This window comes from Phocoena phocoena, chromosome 9 (genome assembly GCF_963924675.1).
Source record: "Phocoena phocoena chromosome 9, mPhoPho1.1, whole genome shotgun sequence".
NCBI classification, from domain to species: Eukaryota; Metazoa; Chordata; class Mammalia; order Artiodactyla; family Phocoenidae; genus Phocoena; species Phocoena phocoena.
In genome coordinates, this window is record NC_089227.1 from 77,158,594 (window position 1) to 77,172,311 (window position 13,718).

Sequence of the window (13,718 nt, forward strand, 5' to 3'; positions counted from 1 at the left end):
ATTCACATGGGACCCCAAGTAGCCAAAACAATCTTGAAAAAGAACAAAGCTAGAGCATTTCTTAATTTCAAAAGTTACTACAAAGCTCCATAATCAAAACAGTGTGGTAGGGCTTCCCTGGTGGTGCAGTGGTTAAGAATCCACCTGCCAATGTAGAGGACATGGGTTCGAGCCCTGGTCCGGGAAGATCCCACGTGCCATGGAGCAACAAAGCCCGTGCACCACAACTACTGAGCCTGTGCTCTAGAGCCTGTGTGCCACAGCTCCTTAAGCCTGTGCGCCTAGAACCCGTGCTCCACAACAAGAGAAGCCACGCACCGCAATGAAGAGTAGCCCCTGCTCGGCGCAACTAGAGAAAGACCTGGCGTGGCAATGAAGACCCAATGTAGCAAAAAATAAATTAATAAATAAAAATATGCCAAGGTTAAAAAAAAAACCAAAACAGTGTGGTACTGGCATAAAGACAGACATATAGACAATGGAATACAATAGAAAGCCTAGAAGTAAACCCTTGCATATATGGTCAAATGATTTTTGACAAGAGTGCCAAGATCATGCAATTGGAAAATGTGTCCTTTCAACAAATTGTACTGGGAGAACTGGATATCCACGTGCAAGAGAATGAAGTTGGACCCTTATCTAATACCAAATTAAAACATTAACTCAAAATTGATCAAAGTCCTAACACTATAAAACTTCAGAAGAAAGTGTAAGAAAAAGGTTTCATGACACTGAATTTGACAGTGATTTCTTGGACATAACATCGAAGGCACAGGCAACAAAATAAAAAATAGAGAAATTGAACTTCATAAAAAGTTTGAAATTTTGTGCATCAAAAGGCATTACCAATAGAGTAAAACAGCAACCCACAAAATTGGAGAAAATATTTGCAAATTACATATCTGATAAGGAATTAATATACAGAATATATAAAGAACCCTTAAAACTCAACAACAAAAAGCAGACAATCTGATTCAAAATGGGCAAAGAACATGAATAGACATTTTTCCATAGAAGATATACAAATGGTAAATAACCATATGAAATGATGCTCAACTTCACTAGTTATTAAGGAAATGCAAATCAAAACTACAATAAGATACCACTTCACATCCATTAGGATGACTGACTTTTATTAAAATTAAAAACACGAAAATAACAAGTATTGACATGGATTTGGAGAAATTGAAACCCTTGTGTATTGTTAAGGGAATGTAAAATGGTACAGCTGCTGTGGAAAAGAGTATGACAGTTCTCAAAAAATTAAAAATAGATTATCAAATGATTCAGCAATTCCATTTCTGGGTATATAAGCAAAAAACTGAAAGCAGGATCTCAAAGAGGTATTTGTACATCCATGTCCACAGCAGCATTATTCACAGAAGCTAAAATGTGGAAGCAACCTAAGTTCCATTGACAGATGAATAGATAAGCAAAATGTGCTACGTGCATACAAGGGAATATTACCCAGTCTTAAAAAGGAAGGAAATTCTGACATATGCTACAACATAGATGAGCCTTGGAAACATAATGCTAGGTGAAATAAGTAATCACAAAAAGACAAATACTGTATGATTCTACTTACATGAGCCACTTAGATAGTCAAAATAATAGAGGCAGAGAGTAGAACAGTGGTTTCTATGGGTGAGTGGGAAGAGGGAAAGGGGAATAATTAATAATTCAGTTATGCAAGATGAAGAGAATTCTGGAGATGGATGGCGGTGATGGTTGCACAATATAAATGTACTTAATACCATAAAACCACACACTTAAAAATGGTTAAGATGGTAAATTTTATGTTATGTGTATTTTGTCATAATAAAAAAAAATTAAAAAGGGAGGGTGAGGAAGTGCAGTTCCAGCATGCGGCTGGAGAGCAGAAAGCTGGAAATACATGAATAGAGAGCTAAGAACAATCACATGGAAATGAAAACCCCCAGCCTGGTGTACTGAATTGTGTTAATGGCAGTTAGAACAATGGCTTTTTCTCCCCCATAGGAATATATATCTATTTACTAATTTATATGTGTTAGAACCTTGTACATATTCTTTTTTCCCAGGTTTATTGAGGTATAACTGACAAATGAAATTGTAAGATATTTAAAGTATACAACAAGGTGATTTGATATGTATATACATTACAAAAGGATTCCTCCCATCAAGTTAATTAACACATCCATCATCTTACATATTTACTTTTTTTGTTGTTGGTGGTGGTGAGAACATTGAAGTTCTACTGTCTTAGCAAATTATCAATTATACAGCACAGTGATAGCAATAGTTACCCTGTTATACATTCGAATCTCAGAGATTATTCATCTTATAACTGAAAGTTGGTACCCTTTTACCAACCTCTGTTCCCCCACCCCCAGCCCCTGGTAACCACTTTTCTACTCTCAGTTTCTATGAGTTTGAATTCTTTTTAAAGATTCCACATGTGATAGCATGTGGTATTTGTCTTTCTCTGTCCAGCTTATTTCACTGAGCGTTATGCCCTCCAGTTTTATCCACATTGTTGCAAATGTCAGGTTTTCCTTCTTTTTAAAGGCTGAATAATATTTCATTGTATATATATTCCATATTTTCTTTATCCATTCCTCCACTGATGGACACATGCTGTTTCCATGTATTGGCTAGTGTGAATAATGCTGCAATGAACGTGGGAATACAGATATCTCTTTGAGATAATGATTTTGTTTCCTTTGGATATATACCCAGAAGTAGTGTTGCTGGATTATATAGTAGTTCTATTTTTAATTTCTTGAGGAACTGCTATAACTATTTTTCATGGTGGCTGTACCAGTTAACACTCCTACCAAAAAGCTTCCCTCTTCTTCGCATTATTGCCAGCATTTATTATCTCTTATATATATATATTTTTTTATAATAGACATCCTAACAGTTGTTAAATAGTATATTATTGTGGATTTGATTTACATTTCCCTGATGATTAGTGATGTTGAATACCTTTTTGTGTACCCATTGGCCATTTGTATGTGTTTTTTGGAAAAATGTTTATTCATGCCCTTTGCCCATTTAACTGAATTATTGTTATTATTATTGCTGCTGAGTTGTATGAGTTCCTTGTGTATTTTTGGATATTAACTCATTTGATATGTGATTTGCAAACATTTTCTCACATTTCGTAAGTTATCTTTTCATTTTGTTGATGATTTTTTTTTGCTGTACAAAAGTGTTTTTGCTTGGTATAGTCCCACTTGTTTATTTTTACTGTTTCTGCTTTTGCTTTTGGTGTTAAATCAAAACAATCAAAGGTAAGATAGATATTAGTTCTGCTGAGTCAAGAGCTAGGAAGAGCCTGGACCAGGGATAGAGAGCAATTCAGGAAAAAAGTGAGGAGTGGTCATGGAGTCAGTTGAGGTGAAGCTTCAGCTCATCATCATTAATTCCTGGTGTGTAGGTGTGCTGGTCTAGTGTTAAGAACTGACAATGGGGCACAGTGAAATTTACTCTTGGTCCTTCATCTGATAAGTGTGATTGAGGTTTAGGTCCTTGGTTCCAAATCTCAGGCTGAGGTAAAAATCTAGGCTGATGGGGAGTTTGTCCACAGGGAAAGAAGGGTTTCACAGCTTATTCATTCAACTGTTCCTAAATTCTCCTGCCTTTCTGGGTCACCTTTCCCTACAATCCAAGTAGTTGGCTTGGGCCACCATCCTATGTTCTGTGGGAAGGAAGTCCCCTCCTCCTCCCAGTGTCTTCCTGATCTATTACGCATCATTTCTGCTCCCTCTTAATCCCTGCTTATACTCTTGTCTGCTGTAGCTGTCACCGTTGCCCTGCATCACGCCACATACGGCTGCTGCTTTTCCTCCTACTTTCACCAAAGAACCACCAACACTGGGCTGTTTTACGTAACAGACATCTAATAGGCTCTGAGGATAATGGGGGCATACGAACATTCATTTATTCCATTTAGCACATAGAGTTTAGCACCATGGGTCATCTAGCCATTTTTCTGGGTGCTGAGCATAAAACCTTGAACAATAAAGATAAAAATCCCTGTCCTCATGTTGCTTCTATTTTATTTGAGACCCAGACAATAAGTCATTTCAAAAGTCTTATTAAGGTTGCAATTCCCTTCCTTTGTTAAGGGAGTAGTTTCAATGCTATTTAAGAATCCAGGGGTGGAAATTTGGTTTAGTTTCTCTAAAGGGTTGCTTATTGAATGAAAGAAGGAAGAACGGAGAGAGGAGAGAAAGGTCAACATGACGGAGATTCCTAATGTAATTGGCCAACTCCAAGGAGCTCTCCTGTACTCATGCACTGACGAGTGAAGAAGAAAGGCACCCCTCGCAAAATTCCGAAAAGAGTCTGTGGCTGTACTCTACCTTGGGGCAGTTTGTTCCAGGTTTTTATCTCCTCAGATAGGTGTGGCCTGACATACAAAGTTATCCCCCCATCAGTACCAGCTGGAACATTTCTCGAGGGTGAAGGTCCTTTCCTCATTGTCTATTGAAGATCCTCCCCTACACATTGCACTGATAGACGGTTTTTACTTAGTACTATGACAGCTCTTTTCTCAGTTCCCAACTCATAATTAATATTTTTAGTTAATGTCCTTCCTTTTAATTAACTTAGTAATTTACAGAAGTGAACTTTCTCTCTGTGTTGTAACTAATACAGATAGCTTTGGATCCTGTACATTTCATAAAAAATGGTGAAAAAAAAGGAGGTTCTCTGACCAGATAAAGTGAATTCTCCAAACCTCTCTCAATCACACGTGTCACTTTTCTCCAAGATCCACAGACATCTTCACCAGAAGGATATTCTCATCTGCTCTTTTTTCCCTAGTCCTTTCTCACCTTCTACTTAAGTCTTTCTTCTAAGGCTTCTTTTCTAGTTCCAGGACTCCCAACCCTTTTTCTCCCCTGACTTCCAAGTGAAAATTTTTCTTTCTTTCATTTTTTTTTTTTTTGCGGTACGCGGGCCTCTCACTGTCGTGGCCTCTCCCGTTGCGGAGCACAGGCTCCGGACGCGCAGGCTCAGCGGCCCTGGCTCACGGGGCCAGCTGCTCCGCGGCATGTGGGATCTTCCCGGACCAGGGCACGAATCCGCGTCCCCTGCATCGGCAGGCGGACCATCAACCACTGCGCCACTAGGGAAGCCCGAAAATTTTTCTTTTACATCCTCAATTATACAGAGAATTTTATGTTTTCATCATGCCAATTATTTCAATTCTGACTGAGATCTAGGGCCTGCCTTCATATCAATAAGTTAATCTGAACAAAAAAAGTCATAATTTATGCAGCTGCCCTATGTTATGGAAGCAAATATGAGACATCTTTTTCAATAACAAATTTTCATTCCTCTTACAAATGCATTGCAGCCAAAGGGAGTAACAGTGGGAAGGTTTTGGCATGAGGAAAGATGGGTTTGGGATGGAAGGATATAAAATTTCAGAAGATTTTGGAGGTGATGGACATTTGCCTAGAGCAGCGAGAATGGCGAATAAGAGATTATGGGAGTTTTTCAGCTGGAGATGGTTAAAATTTCTATTTGTGGCTTGAGGGGGAGGGAGATATAGGAATTAAAGGAGAGGAAGTTTACATACATAGTTTTATGTGTATATATTTTCATTTATTTTTGGCTGCGTTGGGTATTCGTTGCTATGTGCAGGCTTCTCATTGCGGTGGCTTCTCTTTTTGCGGAGCACGGGCTCTAAGTGCTCGGGTTTCAGTAGTTGTGGCACATGGGCTCAGTAGTTGTGGCTCAGGGGCTTTAGAGCACAGGCTCAGTAGTTGTGGTACACGGGCTTAGTTGCTCTGTGGCATGTGGGATCTTCCTAGACCAGGGCTCGAACCCATGTCCCCTCCATTGGCAGGCGGATTCTTAACCACTGCACCACCAGGGAAGTCCTACACAGTCTTCTAAAAGCTTAAATACAGACACAGAAAATAGAACTTACCTGATCCTAGCATCCTAAATAGCACATTTGGGTGGAGCCAATACAAAATGTACACAAATAAACCAACTATATCAGATATATTTTGGAAGAGCCATGTTGATTGATGTTACATGTGGAAAAGAGGCCAGGAGTTCCATTCATAAGTTTAATACAAACAGAATCTGTGATTTGACTTCTAAAATTGCTGACTTCTAAAATACCACCGAGTCTGATATTTTAGACCATATTAGTGCAATTAAACTCTCTAACGGTGTAATCTTCTTCTACAACATCTATCATGGGGAGTAAATGAAGCATTTCTAACATTGTAATGAAATAAATCTATTGGTAACACAGTCATTAATGAACTGGTTTGCTAGGATAAATTTTATCTTGTCATATTAAGACATGGTCAGATTTTACTACTATAAAGTAACTAATCTTTATACTTCTTCTAGTAATTCAAGGGAAAACCTTAATTTTGTCTGATAATGTTTCTTCACCCTCTCCTCTATGTAGATCCTTTTAAGAGAATAAATGTAGTTCAAAAAAAAGTTAAATTATTAAAGTTAGGAGACTAGTGTGGGTACAGGTAATGATATGCCACAATATAATTGTGTGGGAGGATCGAGGTAAGAACCCTGGGAAAGCATCCCAGGCCCAACTCCCTCTTCCCTTCATTTCTCAGCCATCTAGTTTCCTGTGAGGGATGCAGAGCAAACAAAGGCCCAGGGACCACAACAGTTCAGAGGTCACAAGTCATCCAGGTCTTGGTAGGTGCTCCAGACCTGTAGGTATTGAGGCCGAGGAAGGAGCCCACCCTCCTAAGACCTCAAGATCTGCGAGGGGGCCACAAAGCAGGGGCTTCAGACTCCTTGTCATCTCCTCTGAAAGCCCTAGTCTAGGACAGTTGCTGCATTGCCACAGAGAAGCCAAAAATCTGTAGCACAGCCTCTTCTGAGAGAGAGTTCTGATAGACAATCTTTTTAACATCAATAAAAGACAAATTCTATGCTCAGGTCATACCAGGCAGAATGCATCACCTGCCCAGGGAAGCAAAACACAGTGAGTGCCAGACTCACTCACCCCTCCCCAGGCAGACTGCCACCGACTGCCATGTCTCCTGACACTCCCTTCTAGACACTGTGCCAACCCCAGGCTATTTCCACAAGATAATATAAACTGGAGCACAAAGTCCTGAGGGCCCCGCTACTTTGACGGCAGAATAAGGCAGCAATCTGGGGCCTCCTTTCCCTCAGCTGCATGATGAAGCTGTTGGCCTGGATTGATGGTGAGATCCTCTTCAATTCCTACCTTCTACAAAAGGCAGCAAAAAGAAGTTTCTCAAGTAAGTGTTTTTTTTATAATATGCTGGAGCGCATGAAACAGGTGAAGAAGCCATTTGGTGACTAATTTGTTCATGGTAGACAGCCAAATGGGATAATTTGGTCCCAAGGTGGATTTTTGGGCCCCATTTTCCCATTTGGCTGTCTAACAGTATCAAAATAACTGCTAATTGCCAAATTTTTTCTTGTGCTTTTCTGTACGTTTAGCCAACATTGCTCCAGTGCATAAAACATCTTGCCACCGTTGCTCAGTTCGCCTGGGCATATCCCATTGTTTAAATAATGTATATCAGTATTTGTTTTGTGGAGATGGAAGCAGAGGTTTCCACAATTGGAAAGCAGTCTTAGCCCATAGCTAAATATCTAGCTCCGGACTTTTCAGTCCAGTGGTTTTTCCTAAGTGACATTTCAGACAACAGGAAGAGCTTTATGTTGAAACCTCCAAAATCAGCATTAGTCAGTAGTTTCTCAATTGTTCTGTATTTGGGAGTTACGTGGGGATCTTTAAAAGTACTGACACTGGGTTTCTCCCACACCTACCCGACACTGTGATTTAATGAGTACGGGATGAGTCCTGGGTGTTAGAAATCTTAAAATCTCCCTGCGAGATTCCAAAGCGGAACGTAGTTTGGGAACCACTGGCATTTGTTCACTATCTTGTTAAGTTAGTAAGTGAGCTGATTTAACTTCTGTGCAATCTATTTCTGGCAATGGATGGGCCTACAGCAATGTGGTCAAAACCAGGGGTACTTACATTAGTCCTTCCAGCTTTCTAATCTTGCTCTATCTTTTTCTGGCTCTATGTATGTCCTCAGACTGGTCAATTAATTTTGTTTACTTTCAGTCTTCTCATTTGTCTGATGAAGATAGCATGCTTACCTCACTGGATTGTTCTGAGGATTAGATGGGTTTGGAAAGTTTGGGGAAGTGCTTTGCACCGAGTCTGGTATTCAAAACTTGATACATTCTAGCCATCATTCTATTTTGTTAGAATTTTGAATCTGTTTCTTATTTATAAGAAAAAAGTCTTTGAGTAAATCACCCAGAGACATAGGCCTTCCTTTACTTATTATCTAAAGATTTCATAATGAGTATGTATTTCTTTTTTATTACAAAATTAACTTTTGAAAAAGGAAAAAAGATATTCTTTTCTTCCACCGCTAACTCTCCTCTTCATCATTTTCCCTTCTCTTGTTTTGTCCAGTGAACTGGGAGTGATTCTGTGATAGAACTGTATAAACGCAGTCACAAATTAGCATATAATTTAATTATTTTTATAGCATCTTTTACAAACCTAAGTCAGTAATGAACAAAAATTTTAAGGAATTTTATTGGTCTCCCAGGTAATAGCGGAGACACTATTCTTGAATTCATAATGCCTTGCCCAGCTTTTGATTGTATATACAACTCAAGTAACAAGGATGATAAGACAATGAGAACTAATATGTACTTCTGATGTGATCACTGTTAAATGCCAGCTATGAAGGTAAACAATTTTATCACCGATCCCTCATAGTAGGTCTATCTCTAAAATCATAATGTGTAATGTAGTAATATTACCCTAGTGTAAAATAGTAAAATTCTATTTTCACCTGTTATTTTCTTTTAATTTTTAAAAATTATTAAACGAATATGAAAAAGAAATCACATATGCTTGGCCTGTCTTGAGCAAAAATGCAAGTTTTGGAGGGTGTGAGGTGGGGTGGAGGGATAGCTGTGCTGATTTAGAAGATTAGGTGGAATTTTGGGCAACTCTTGTACCAAAGCCTATGATGCACCCCAAGCTTCCCTACTGGGGAGGCTTGATGTTGGACCTGAGTGCCGAAATGCAGGTCCCATCAGCCTGTAGGACTCCTGTCACTACTTGGTTTATTTCCTCTGACTGACAGCAGTTTTGGCAGCTTACCATTACATGACGTGCAAATACTGTCATTTTTCATGTGTGTCATAATGTGTAAGAGGGGAAAGCGCTGCTTGCATAGTACTATATTTTTCAGTGAATTTTATATCATTATAATTAAAGTTTCTTTGGCCACAAACTTGGATGATTCTAATATTCAGAGAACAAAAATGAAGAATTCTTGACCATTTCAAAAAGTCATCCAATTTTAAGACAGGGTTTTTAATCATGAAGGAAAACAAAATTGAAGTTTGCTTCCCAAATTATATGATAGAGAGATGACTCTGCAGTACATTATAGTATCAGAAAACCTGGGCTTTCTCAGCTTGGGAGGGCTGTTATTATTGTAACAGTAGAATGATTCATTTAGGTCAAAAAAATCCCATTTCAGGATATCCTTGAAAAAATATAATTAATATAATTCCACTCATGGATTTGGGAGCATTTGGTATGCTTCGAGTTGCAAGTAATGTCTTCTACACCAAAAAAGAAATTGTATTCTTTCTTTTTTCTATGTTTATGTGTTGTTAGGTTTCATTTGAACTTCACTTCAACCTTAGAAATAAATTGGGAAGAAGAAATATGTATAGGGTGGGGACTGAAAGAAGTAATGTTGAATTCTAAATCAAGGTTAAAGTAAAAGAATTTGATGGTTTGGGGAACAGGATGTGGTAAAAACAGGAAGACTATGGGAAGATCGTCCAGAAGCCAGAATTTGGGTACAAATACTAAAATTTTAGAACAACCTTAAAAATTTTAAATAAGGACACTAAAGGCCATGAAAGATTGTAGATTATAGCTCAAAAAACAGAATGAAAATGTGTATTTTAGCAATAATACCTTCACCAGACAAATCCCGCCACCCTCATATCTGGGTGAGTCTCTCCAATATTAATCCTGCTACTTAGATAGGATTTTAAAGAGAGATCTGGAAACACCAATGTTCCTATTTGCCACCAAAGGACTGACTACTTCCAAATATTTCCTCTTGTTGCCTGTAACCACTGCCTCACCCACCTTATCTCCAACTCTTGCCCTGCCATGTCCTCGTCTATCAGAAATACTTCTCTTCTTGTATTTTGTAATACAGATTGCTTTCCTCTAAAAGAGTGGAAAACATTTTGAAGCAAGATTTAAGTCTTCATCATTGTTCTTTAGGGCATAACTCAATAATGTGAGCCTATTAGTTGGTTATTAAATATGTGTTAAATAAAAAAATATTGCGTAAGAGAAAAGAACTGAAATTAATCCAAAAGTAGAGGAAAAACAAAATAAACCAAAACAACCAAATTAACTTATATAACCCTCTTACTGGGCCAGGAGAAAATTAGTTGCAAACATCTACAGACAAAGTCTCTGCCAGGACCCAGCAGGATTTGCTCTCCAACCTCCCCAAAGCTTTCGTTAGCTATTATTCTGAGGATGTGCAAGGACACAATGGGTTTCTAGAGCCACTTGAGTTAGACCATCCTACCCCCTGCCATTTTGTCATGGCAACAACAAGCAAACATTGTCTTACTTTAATTCTTTCTTTATCCTCATTCTTTTTGCTTCTTCTTAGATATTTTGGTTTGCTGTCACCATAATAATAATTTAAAGATGATGGATTGACCCAAGACATATTTCTCCTTCCTAAGACCACACTAAAATGATGGTAAGGGATAAGAATACTCAAAAAAAATATGGTAAAGGAAAGAAATACTCAAAAGACAGGAGAGTGGACATTCATGGTTGGGAAATTTCAGTAAATGTTTGGCAGAGGGAAAGGAGGGTGCAGTGGTAACTGGTTTAAGGGGCAGAGGAAACTGTTTAGGAGCAGAGCAGCACAGATTTGTCCCAAAGAACTGTGATGAGGCCAAGGGCTATTGAAAGTAGGAGAGTGAGTTGCTGGAAAGAAGGCGATGGATGGAAAGTCTGTGTACCGAAGAGCATCCGGCCCGCCTCTTCCTTCCACCTCCTTCCTTGGCTCCACAGCTAGGGCTTTGCTCAGTATCTCTAGCTGCTTGTTCCCTGGCAGGAGCTCAAAAGTTTCTTCTCTGGAGAAATAGAATGGAAGTGCATCTAAGGAGAACTATGGCTCTATTCTCCATGCAGTGGCAGCCCAGCCCAGATCACTAGAAGGAGGCTTATCGTTTCACACCTCTGAACATATCACAAGAGATTCTCTGCTCCCAACAGTTAGGAAAAAAAAAAATCCTGGAATTGAGTCTCATTGGATTTACCTGGGCTACCTATTATTGTTGAACCAATCACTGTGGCCAAGGGGAATTAACCAGATGATCAACCAGACCCAGGTTCTATGGGGTGGGCCAGGGATAATTCCACAATAAAACTAATGAGTTATGTTATAAGAAAAGGAGAAGTAGGTTCTGGGGAGGCAACAACCTTATCCTCTACATCACTTCTAGTATAAAGTCCCCCTGTGTGATGGGCCCTTGTAGTAGTTAACTGGTCTGGGTATAGGTGGCTTGATATGAGCCAGACTCAATTCCTGGGCCAACCACCTGGGACCAGATGTGCACATGGTACAAAACACAACAGTATATGCATAATGAGTTATATCTGACTGCTTCCCTCAGAAGGCGTCAATGACCAAAAAACACTTTACATGGTACCTTTTAAAAATTTCCAGAAAAGATTCCATAATAGCCTGCTCTAGCTTAGCCACCATTGTCAGGAAATTTCCCTTTGTGCTATTAGTTTGATCTAATTCTTCTATTCTGTCCACAATATCTCTTAATATAGCTGGAGAAAATTCTCCATATAATATATATGCTTATGCTTGAAGATAATTGTAAAATTTTCTCCCAGGATGAATGACTTTTGTCTTTACCCACAATATTTTATTTTCCAAACCTTTCATCATCTTTGTGGGTCTCCTCAACTGCCTCCAAATTTTCTGCATTTGTCTCAAGCTGTAGAGTCCAACACTGAATATAATAATCTAGGGAGACACCCACAACAAAGTAAAGGTGATTACTTAAGGGAAATAGAAAGAATATTTTATTTTTGCATAGCACTTCATATTTTTAAAAAGATCTTCCCAGACATTATTATGTCATTTGAGGCATAAGTTTGCCGTATCCTCCTTCTAAACTCTGATGGTTGATGTGGGTCTCCACTGAGTCAGGTCCTGACTGGGAAAGCTCAGAGTTCTAGTTTGGGGTCTGTTTGAAGTCCAAGGTGATTCTGAGGCTGCATCAAAATTTCATGTTTCTTTATGCTTCCCTTGGACCAGAAACAATCTTGAGGATGAGATAAATTATAGGGGCTTCCCATGGTCAGATGAGCACTGTCCAAGAGAACTTTCTGTGAATAAATGATGAAATGTTTTACATCTGTGCTGTTCACTCACATATGGCTAGTGCAACTGAGGAACAGAATTTTTTTACTTTTATTTAACTTTAACATTTAAATTCAAATTTGAATAGTGACCTGTGGCTAGTGGCAAAAGCTCTGGACCATCCCTAAGTCTGGGTTTAAGCTGAACGGGTTTCTGAGACAAAAGTATAAGACGCTTTGGTGGATCTTCACAGTTTAGGAAGAATTTGATGGGGGAGAAGCATCATAGTGTAATCCCAGTGTTTTCCCATCATGTTCCTTTTTATGCATCTCAGTGTTATTTGACTAAATATCTTTTTTTTCCTCAGGAATGCTAACACTGTGTGAATAATTAATGGCTTTCTTCAGAAATAGATTATTAGATACTCAGCTCTTTGCCTCAGACAATAGCTATGTTCTCAAATAAATTTACATGAGCACAGCAACAAAACCATGGGTCACCTAGATGTGAATAAGCACGTTTTAGCATAGAAGACAAATCATAATAGAGGCTGAGTTCTGACCACCCATCTGAGACCCAGACCAATACTGCTAAGCCCTCAGTCAGTGTAACATTTCATTTACGCATGATGCACTTATTGGCATAAGAAGGTTATATTAAAGGATATATATAACCTGAAACTTGACCAGTTCAGTTCAACTTCTGCCACATCTTTGGGCTGCATTTCTTGCTGAGTTTAGCTTTTAATGCATCTTAAAAACCAGAAGCAGTTAGTAGACTAGCAAGGAAGTGAGTGGGGATGGAAACACCCCTGGTGGTAATTTGTAGAGAGCTTCAATCTTTTGGGCCTTCCCCCACCAACCCCCTTCTGGGCCTCTGATAATCATAAATAAATATAGTTTTATTTCCTTTTAAAAGTAAAGTAGCCTCATTTATAAATATATGTTTGTTGAATTTATTATGGCTTTCTTCCTCTGGTCTTTTCCTTCTACAGTTCTGCTCTTTTTCCTTGAAGTAACCTTAAGTTTCCAACACTCCTTTTCCCTCTCTTCAAGGTAGCCGACCATCTTCCTTCTGATTTCACTGAGGAAGTAGAAGCTCTTAGAAAAGAACCTCTCTTCCTTCTCACATCAAATCTGCTTAACGACTTGAATTTCCACCTGGTACACTCTGCTTTCCCTCTGTTTATGATGGAGAGACTGTTCTGGTTCAAGCTAAGGCCAAGCCCTCACATATGCACCAGAACCCATCTCTATTTGGCTGTTGAGGGTTGTGCTTCCAAAA